At 39.3% G+C, this 9,882-nt stretch overlaps 1 long non-coding RNA gene across 3 annotated transcripts; it reads left to right on the forward strand.

The window, feature by feature from the left end:
- Positions 1 to 4,814: 4,814 nt before the first annotated feature.
- Positions 4,815 to 6,813, forward strand: LOC135734468 (uncharacterized). Of its 3 annotated transcripts, none has more exons than XR_010527346.2 (3): positions 4,917 to 5,377; positions 5,710 to 5,953; positions 6,632 to 6,813. It is a non-coding gene; the product is annotated as an uncharacterized lncRNA (long non-coding RNA). The 3 variants fall into 3 exon arrangements; XR_010527345.2 differs by having other exon boundaries at positions 4,918 to 5,377; positions 6,518 to 6,813; XR_010527344.2 differs by lacking the exon at positions 6,632 to 6,813 and having other exon boundaries at positions 4,815 to 5,377; positions 5,710 to 6,046.
- Positions 6,814 to 9,882: the final 3,069 nt, after the last annotated feature.

Here is a 9,882-nt window from a genome sequence, read left to right on the forward strand (position 1 = left end):
GTAGCTAGCATGAAGCTAGCATTAAACTAGCATGATGCTAGCATGAAGCTAGCATGATGCTAGCATGATTAGCATGAAGCTAGCATGATGCTAGCATGATTAGCATGAAGCTAGCATGATGCTAGCATGATTAGCATGAAGCTAGCATGATGCTAGCATGATTAGCATGAAGCTAGCATGATGCTAGCATGATTAGCATGAAGCTAGCATGATGCTAGCATGATTAGCATGAAGCTAGCATGATGCTAGCATGATTAGCATGAAGCTAGCATGATGTTAGCATGATTAGCATGAAGCTAGCATGATGCTAGCATGATTAGCATGTAGCTAGCATGAAGCTAGCATGATGATAGCATGATTAGCATGAAGCTAGCATGATGCTAGCATGATTAGCATGAAGCTAGCATGATGCTAGCATGATTAGCATGAAGCTAGCATGATGATAGCATGATTAGCATGAAGCTAGCATGATGTTAGCATGATTAGCATGAAGCTAGCATGATGTTAGCATGATTAGCATGAAGCTAGCATGATGGTAGCATGATTAGCATGAAGCTAGCATGATGCTAGCATGATTAACATGAAGCTAGCATAAAGCTAGCATGATTAGCATGAAACTAGCATGATTCTAGCATGATTAACATGAAGCTAGCATGATGCTAGCATGATTAGCATGAAGCTAGCATGATGCTAGCATGATTAGCATGAAGCTAGCATGAAACTAGCAAGATTACCATGAAGCTAGCATGAAGCTAGCACGAGGCTTGCATGATTAACATGAAGTTAGCATGAGAATAGCATGATTAGCATGAAGCTAGCATGATTTAACGTGAAGCTAGCATGATTAGCATGATGCTAGCATGATTAGCATTAAGCTAGCACTATTTAGCGTGCAGCTAACAAGATTTAACATGAAGTTAGCATGATTTAGCATGAAGTTAGCAAGATTTATTATGAAATTAGCATAAAGCTAGCATGAAACTAGCATGAAGCTAGTATGACTTAGCATGGAGCTAGCATGAAGCTAACATGACCCGAAGACCCAACCCCCATGTCTCTATGATGTTCAGATCCAAAGATATAAGGCTTTGTTTATTATGTTGCTAGGGTGCTCATATTTGGTTGCTAGGGGCGTGGCTTAACACCTCAGTAGGAATCCTAAGAGACTGATTGGATGCCTGAGTAAAATGAGCCCACCCCTATGTCTCTATGACACTCTGGTGCAAAGATATCCATCTGGGCTTTTTATAATGGTAGTCTATGGGAGATGTTGCTAGGGTACCCAAAATTGTTGCTAGGGGCGTGGCTAAATAGCTTTGGGGCAATCCTAAGAGACTGATAGGATGACTGAGTAAAATGAGCCCACCCCCATGTCTCTACGACACTCTAAAGTGAAGATATTCCATCTGGGACGCTTTTATTCCCTTATATGGGCATGTTTCCTGCCCCATTATAATTCAATGGGAAATTTTGGGGGCCTCTTACAACCCAGGGGAATAGCTTACACCCCATTGTGATGTATGTTCTTACAGAGCCTGTCAGCCTCCTTAAATGTGGTAAGCCACAAGTTTCTACAAGTTTCTCACTCACAGCTATGACCCTTCAAAGTTTGTCTCAATGTTAAGTCAATGGAAATTTTGGGGTGGTTGAGCGCCCCGTTTAGGAATTCGGAAGGTCCCATCAGTTAGAAAAGATATAGCACACTAAGTCAGACCAGTCTGAAGGTGCGTGGAAAATTTGGTGCATGTAGCTTGAAAGCTCTAGGACGAGTTAGTGTCAGAAATTTTGGAACAGAAAAAGAATAAAAACTAGATAGTAAAGTTTGAAGACAAACTTTATGTTGGCTTGAGAAAGCGTAGCCGGAACATTTAAAACGGTTTGACAGAAGTTTATTTTAGTAGGCTATCTGGCTGTTAGTATGTTTAAGTATGAAGCTAGCATGATTTAGCATGATGCTAGCATGATTTAGCATGATGCTAGCATGATTTAGCATGATGCTAGCATGATTAGCATGAAGCTAGCTTGATGCTAGCATGATTAGCATGAAGCTAGCATGATTAGCATGAAGCTAGCATGATGCTAGCATGATTAGCATGATGTTAGCATGATTAGCATGATGCTAGCATGATTAGCATGAAGCTAGCATGATGCTAGCATGATGCTAGCATGATTAGCATGAAGCTAGCATGATGCTAGCATGATTAGCATGAAGCTAGCATGAGGCTAGCATGATTAGCATGAAGCTAGCATGAGGCTAGCATGATTAGCATGAAGCTAACATGATCAGCATGAAGCTAGCATGATGCTACCATGATTAGCATGAAGCTAGCATGATGCTAGCATGATTAGCATGAAGCTAGCATGATGCTAGCATGATTAGCATGATGCTAGCATGATTAGCATGAAGCTAGCATGAAGCTAGCATGATTAACATGATTAACATGAAGCTAGCATGATGCTAGCATGATTAACATGAAGCTAGCATGATGCTAGCATGATTAGCATGAAGCTAGCATGATGCTAGCATGATTAGCATGAAGCTAGCATGATGCTAGCATGATTAGCATGAAGCTAGCATGATTAGCATGAAGCTAGCATGAAGCTAGCATGATTAGCATGAAGCTAGCATGATGCTAGTATGATTAGCATGATGCTAGCATGATGCTAGCATGATTAGCATGAAGCTAGCATGATGTTAGCATGATTAGCATGAAGCTAGCATGAAGTTAGCATGAAGCTAGCATGAAGTTAGCATGAAGCTAGCATGAAGTTAGCATGATTAGCATGAAGCTAGCAGGAAGCTAGCATGATTAGCAGGAAGCTAGCATGAAGCTAACATTTATTGCGTTGCTAGGGTACTAAGTTTGGTTGCTAGGGAGAAAATTGGCATCCCATAATGATCACCCTTCAAGCCACAAGTAAAACGGTCCAACCCCCGTGTCTCTACAATGTTCTGATGCAGAGATATAAGGCTTTGTTTATTCCGTTGCTAGGGTACTAAGTTTGGTTGCTAGGGAGAAAATTGGCATCCCATAATGATTACACTTCAAGCCACAAGTAAAACGGTCCAACCCCTGTGTCTCTACGATGTTCAGATCCAGAGATATAAGGCTTTGTTTATTATGTTGCTAGGGTCTTCATATTTTGTTGCTAGGGGCGTGGCTTAATACCTCAATAAGAATCCTAAGAGACTGATTGGATGCCTGAGTAAAATGAGCCCACCCCTATGTCTCTATGACACTCTGGTGCAAAGATATCCATCTGGGCTTTTTATAATGGTAGTCTATGGGAGATGTTGCTAGGGTACCCAAAATTGTTGCTAGGGGCGTGGCTTAATAGCTCTGGGGTGATCCTAAGAGACTGATTGGATGCTTGAGTAAAATGAGCCCACCCCCATGTCTCTAAGACACTCTAAAGTGAAGATATTCCATCTGGGACGCTTTTATTCCCTTTTATGGGCATGTTTCCTGCCCCATTATAAGTCAATGGGAAATTTTGGGGGCCTCTTACACCCCAGGGGTACAGCTTACACCCCATTGTGAGGTATGTTCTTACACAGCCTGTCAGCCTCCTTAAATGTGGTAAGCCACAAGTTTCTACAAGTTTCTCACTCGCAGCTATGACCCGTCAAAGTTTGTCTCAATGTTAAGTCAATGGAAATTTTGGGGTGTTTCAGCGCCCCGTTTAGGAATTCGGAAGGTCCCATCAGTTAGAAAAGATATAGCACACCTCGTCAGATCAGACCGAAAGTCTGTCCAAAGTTTGATGGCTGTAGCTTGAAAGCTCTAGGACGAGTTAGAGTTAGAAATTTTAGTCTCAGAAGAAAAAGAATAACTAGATATTAAAGTTTGAGGACAAACTTTATGTTGGCTTGAAAAAGCGTAGCCGGAACATTTAAAACGGTTTGACAGAAGTTTATTTTAGTAGGCTATCTGGCTGTTAGTATGTTTAAGTATGAAGCTAGCATGATTTAGCATGATGCTAGCATGATTTAGCATGATGCTAGCATGATTTAGCATGATGCTAGCATGAAGCTAGCATTTATTCCGTTGCTAGGGTACTAAGTTTGGTTGCTAGGGAGAAAATTGGCATCCCATAATGATCAACCTTCAAGCCACAAGTAAAACGGTCCAACCCCATGTCTCTAAGATGTTCTGAAGCGAAGATATAAGGCTTTGTTTATTCCGTTGCTAGGGTACTAAGTTTGGTTGCTAGGGAGAAAATTGGCATCCCATAACGATCACACTTCAAGCCACAAGTAAAACGGTCCAACCCCCGTGTCTCTATGATGTTCTGAAGCGGAGATATAAGGCTTTGTTTGTTCAGTTGCTAGGGTACTAAGTTTGGTTGCTAGGGAGAAAATTGGCATCCCATAATGATCACACTTCAAGCCACAAGTAAAACGGTCCAACCCCCATGTCTCTATGATGTTCTGAAGCGGAGATATAAGGCTTTGTTTGTTCAGTTGCTAGGGTACTAAGTTTGGTTGCTAGGGAGAAAATTGGCATCCCATAATGATCACACTTCAAGCCACAAGTAAAACGGTCCAACCCCGTGTCTCTAAGATGTTCTGAAGCGAAGATATAAGGCTTTGTTTATTCCGTTGCTAGGGTACTAAGTTTGGTTGCTAGGGAGAAAATTGGCATCCCATAATGATCAACCTTCAAGCCACAAGTAAAACGGTCCAACCCTATGGGGTCAGATTTGTTTCGTATTTCTGAATAAATATACTATGATCCACAAATAAATATAGAGAGTTTCATAAATATTTTTTAAATCCACAAATGCACAATAAGCGAACCATAAATATATGTTAGACATTTCATAAAAAGGAATGAAATTCACAAATAAATAAAATGGGATTTGCAAATGAAAAAATATTTATAAATATATATTTTTATTTTATTTATATGTGAATGGCTTCCTGCGCATTTGTGGATCGCTTTCTGTGCATTTGTGAATCGCTGCACACAATTGTGGATCGCTTTCTGTGCATTTGTGAATTGCTGCACTCATTTGTGGATCGCGTTCTGTGCATTTGTGGATTTGAAACATTTCTAACATCAAGATGTGCACAAGAATCCACAAATAGGTGGACTCCGCCCACGTCTACTCCAGCCAATCAGACAACAAGCACACTGTGCTGACCAATCGTGGCACGATCTCCCTTCAACCAATCACAGAGTCTTTTCTAGAAACATTGTGCAAAAGACCCAGACGGAGGAGGACTTTTATTATGACAGCGAGTATCGCTCACTCAAAGCAATGGCGGAAGAGCGCTAGTTTTGTACAAGTGTCTCGCTGTTTGAGGCATGAATCGTGTTGTTGGCGATACATACATGGAGAGTTACGCGGTGTGTTCATGTGCGTCATTAAAGTGAGTACAGTTAGATTTGCATGTTTTTTTTTTTGTTAAAATGTCCGTTATTAATAGCGCTAACATGTTATCAGCTAAACTGTGAATCTACTAACTTACGCTGTAACGTTATATAAATCACTTTCTTTTGCTGTTCATCAATGTGTTTATCCTGTAATATATTACATACGTTGTGTAAACACTGCTAATGGTGTAAAATGTGTCATTTGAGACACGTCTGTTTATTTTATTTTGATAACGTATGAGGGGAGAAGCTGTAGCTAATTTGTCAATGTTATGTATGTTTATTAGCATTAGTGTTACTTTGGGAATCCTGTTGTAATCTGTTGCAGGAAACCACATCTCCACCTGCCTATGATCTGGCTAAGCTCTCAAATATAGCCAGGCACTCATGCATCTCCATTCACATGCCATGCAACCAAGCTCATAAATACAGCTCTGGCCTATCTCTCTTAAAGGAGCATACCCTCATCCTGTGCAGAGCTTCATTAAAGGACTTCTACCAATATTCACCATTACCTTCATCAACGACTGCTCTGCTATCCAAGTTGTGCCTCTCATTCAGAGTTCTGTGCGGTGTGTGCTACCCTTATAAATACTGAATGCTGGCTCTCTCCTATCTAATGTATGTTCTCTTGTGTGCCTAATAAACAGCTCAAGTTGCTTCAATGCTCTCTATTGTGTTCTGACAGACACCCTGGTACACTGCTATATTCATTCGTAACTAGCCCCCTACACTTCAGAGTAGTCTTCGCTACCATTATAGTTATGTAGTGACATTTGCTTACAGATAGTTTGTATCTAACGTGGTACATTTTATTATGACATGACAAAACAAATGTGTTTTACCTCGTCTCCTACTACAGAACTAATCATTTAATTACACATTATGCATTATGGTACCTTTTAAATGAACAAGAAATTCCTGTGGTGTCTACATCTTAATGTCAAGAAGGTTTAATATGTCAAAGCTGTTAGATAGTCTTACAGTGTTGTTTTTATTTTCCCTTCATGCTCTGAACAAGCTTATGCTCTTACTGTCATTAACAGTAAAATTCATAGAAGTAAGATGGATTTTTACACAAGTATGCAATCAAACAACTGGTATGTTATTTGTTTTTTATTGTGTGTGTTTTTTAGGAATGGGGTGCATTCAGCTGATGTAGATGTTTGCCTAAAAGGGATATGACAGACGCTACATATCATTTCATGTGATTTTTATATGTTTTACGACTTGCATCTTTACTTGACCAGGTGTTACAGATGATCAACAAAATGCCATCTGGAAGGTCCTGAGCGGGGAATTCTCTGAAGTAAAGGATGAATTTGTGTTCATATTTCAAGTTCAAGAGGATATTGAATTTTTTTGTCATACTGTGTTAATGAACAAGGCCTGAAGGTCAATGCCATGTTTCTCAATCAGCAATTGCAGTAGACAGGAGTGAATGAATTAAATGTGTAATGAACTCATTTATTTATGAATCAATAATTTGAAGGAATAAATAAATAAGCTAATCCTTTGTGTAAGCTTAGATGCAGACATTTGTTAGAGTGTGCTGAAATAAGTATTACAGATTTATATAGAACACAATATCTTAAGTAAATTAAATATTAAATGTAAACAAACACACACACACACACACATCTGTAATTTCTAAATGGGGTGTAAATTTAATTTTAAGTTAAGCAAAGCCAGATTTATTTATATAGTTTTTTTTTACAAAGTTGCATTGCTTCAAAGCAGCTTTACAAGAAAGAATAAAAACCAGGGAAATTACTTAATTAATATATATAGTATTATTCCAAACTATAGATTATAATCTAATAAAACAGTATTTTGTTCTTCAACTATTGATAATTTAGTCAAATAATATAAATAATCAGGAACAGACCAAACTATACAAGCCTTTCCAATTTCCACCTCACATTAAAATGGAACCTTAAAAGGATTAAAATTACCTGAGAACAGGAGTTTGATATTACATAAGGGATTAGCAAAATTGAAACCAAGACGTCTTTAAGATTGTAGCCGGATTATTTCAAGAAAGGCTATATGCTATATTAACAGAATTTACAAAATGCTAAACTTAGTTACTGTCAGCCAGGAAACAAACCAACACGGCAACAGAGGGAACCAAAAAGCCACGTGTGGAGTAAACTACTGCTAAAAACCGGTTTTAATCAATTTAATTTGACAAATATTAACCTTGACATTTCTTACCACAAAGTGTATTAAGAGAATCCCTAGTAAAGAATTATTGACAACTGTCAACAGTGCCCGTTCCTCAATCGGAAGGCTGCAGCCTCCGGAGGTCGCATATGCAGGCTGCATAAGTCATCACGTCTGGTTAATTTAAGTTAACTGAGCATTATATCCGCAAATCATAAGCATTTTACAACAATTAAAGACTAACGAATAATAGTCAACTTTATAATAGTTAATTTTCTAAAATAAGACAGTCTTGATGATGTATGAAGCCTAGAAAAGATTGCCTGATGAAATTCAACTGTTCCCGACCTAACAGTAAAACAAAATGAGATTGGTTGGAGGGAAATCTTGCCACGATTGGTCAGCACAGTCTGCTTGTTGTCTGATTGGCTGGAGTAGACGGTGGGCGGAGTCCACCTATTTGTGGATTCTTGTGCACCTCTTGACGTTAGAAATGTTTCAAATCCACAAATGCACAGAACGCGATCCACAAATGAGTGCAGCGATTCACAAATACACAGAAAGCGATCCACAAATGCGCAGGAAGCCATTCACATATGAATAAAATAAAAATATATATTTATAAATATTTTTTCATTTGCAAATCCCATTTTATTTATTTGTGAATTTCCTTCCTTTTTATGAAATGTCTAACATATATTTATGGTTCGCTTATTGTGCATTTGTGGATTTAAAAAATATTTATGAAACTCTCTATATTTATTTGTGGATCATAGTATATTTATTCAGAAATACGAAACAAATCTGACCCCATATAACCCCCGTATTTCTATGATGTTCTGAAGCGGAGATATAAGGCTTTGTTTATTCCGTTGCTAGGGTACTAAGTTTGGTTGCTAGGGAGAAAATTGGCATCCCATAATGATCAACCTTCATGCCACAAGTAAAACGGTCCAACCCCCGTGTCTCTATGATGTTCTGAAGCGGAGATATAAGGCTTTGTTTATTCCGTTGCTAGGGTACTAAGTTTGGTTGCTAGGGAGAAAAATGGCATCCCATAATGATCACACTTAAAGCCACAAGTAAAACGGTCCAACCCCCGTGTCTCTACAATGTTCTGATGCTGAGATATAAGGCTTTGTTTATTCCGTTGCTAGGGTACTAAGTTTGGTTGCTAGGGAGAAAAATGGCATCCCATAATGATCACACTTAAAGCCACAAGTAAAACGGTCCAACCCCCGTGTCTCTACAATGTTCTGATGCTGAGATATAAGGCTTTGTTTACTCTGTTGCTAGGGTACTAAGTTTGGTTGCTAGGGAGAAAATTGGCATCCCATAATAATCAACCTTCAAGCCACAAGTAAAACGGTCCAACCCCCGTGTCTCTAAGATGTTCTGAAGCGGAGAAATAAGGCTTTGTTTATTCCGTTGCTAGGGTACTAAGTTTGGTTGCTAGGGAGAAAATTGGCATCCCATAATGATCAACCTTCAAGCCACAAGTAAAACGGTCCAACCCCCGTGTCTCTATGATGTTCTGAAGCGGAGATATAAGGCTTTGTTTATTCCGTTGCTAGGGTACTAAGTTTGGTTGCTAGGGAGAAAAATGGCATCCCATAATGATCAACCTTCAAGCCACAAGTAAAACGGTCCAACCCCCGTGTCTCTACAATGTTCTGATGCTGAGATATAAGGCTTTGTTTACTCTGTTGCTAGGGTACTAAGTTTGGTTGCTAGGGAGAAAATTGGCATCCCATAATAATCAACCTTCAAGCCACAAGTAAAACGGTCCAACCCCCGTGTCTCTAAGATGTTCTGAAGCGGAGAAATAAGGCTTTGTTTATTCCGTTGCTAGGGTACTAAGTTTGGTTGCTAGGGAGAAAAATGGCATCCCATAATGATCATCCTTCAAGCCACAAGTAAAACGGTCCAACCCCCTTGTCTCTACGACACTCTAAAGTGAAGATATTCCATCTGGGACGCTTTTATTCCTTTATATGGGCATGTTTCCTGCCCCATTATAAGTCAATGGGAAATTTTGGGGGCCTCTTACACCCCAGGGGTACAGCTTACACCCCATTGTGATGTATGTTCTTACAGAGCCTGTCAGCCTCCTTAAATGTGGTAACCCACAAGTTTCTACAAGTTTCTCACTCGTAGCTATGACTCGTCAAAGTTTGTCTCAATGTTAAGTCAATGGAAATTTTGGGGTGTTTGAGCGCCCCGTTTAGGAATTCGGTAGGTCCCATCAGTTAGAAAAGATATAGCATAAATCTACGTACCAGTCTTAAAAGTTTTGTAAAGTTTTGTGGGTGTAGCTTGAAAGCTCTAGGAGGAG

This window comes from Paramisgurnus dabryanus, chromosome 1 (assembly GCF_030506205.2).
Source record: "Paramisgurnus dabryanus chromosome 1, PD_genome_1.1, whole genome shotgun sequence".
NCBI classification, from domain to species: Eukaryota; Metazoa; Chordata; class Actinopteri; order Cypriniformes; family Cobitidae; genus Paramisgurnus; species Paramisgurnus dabryanus.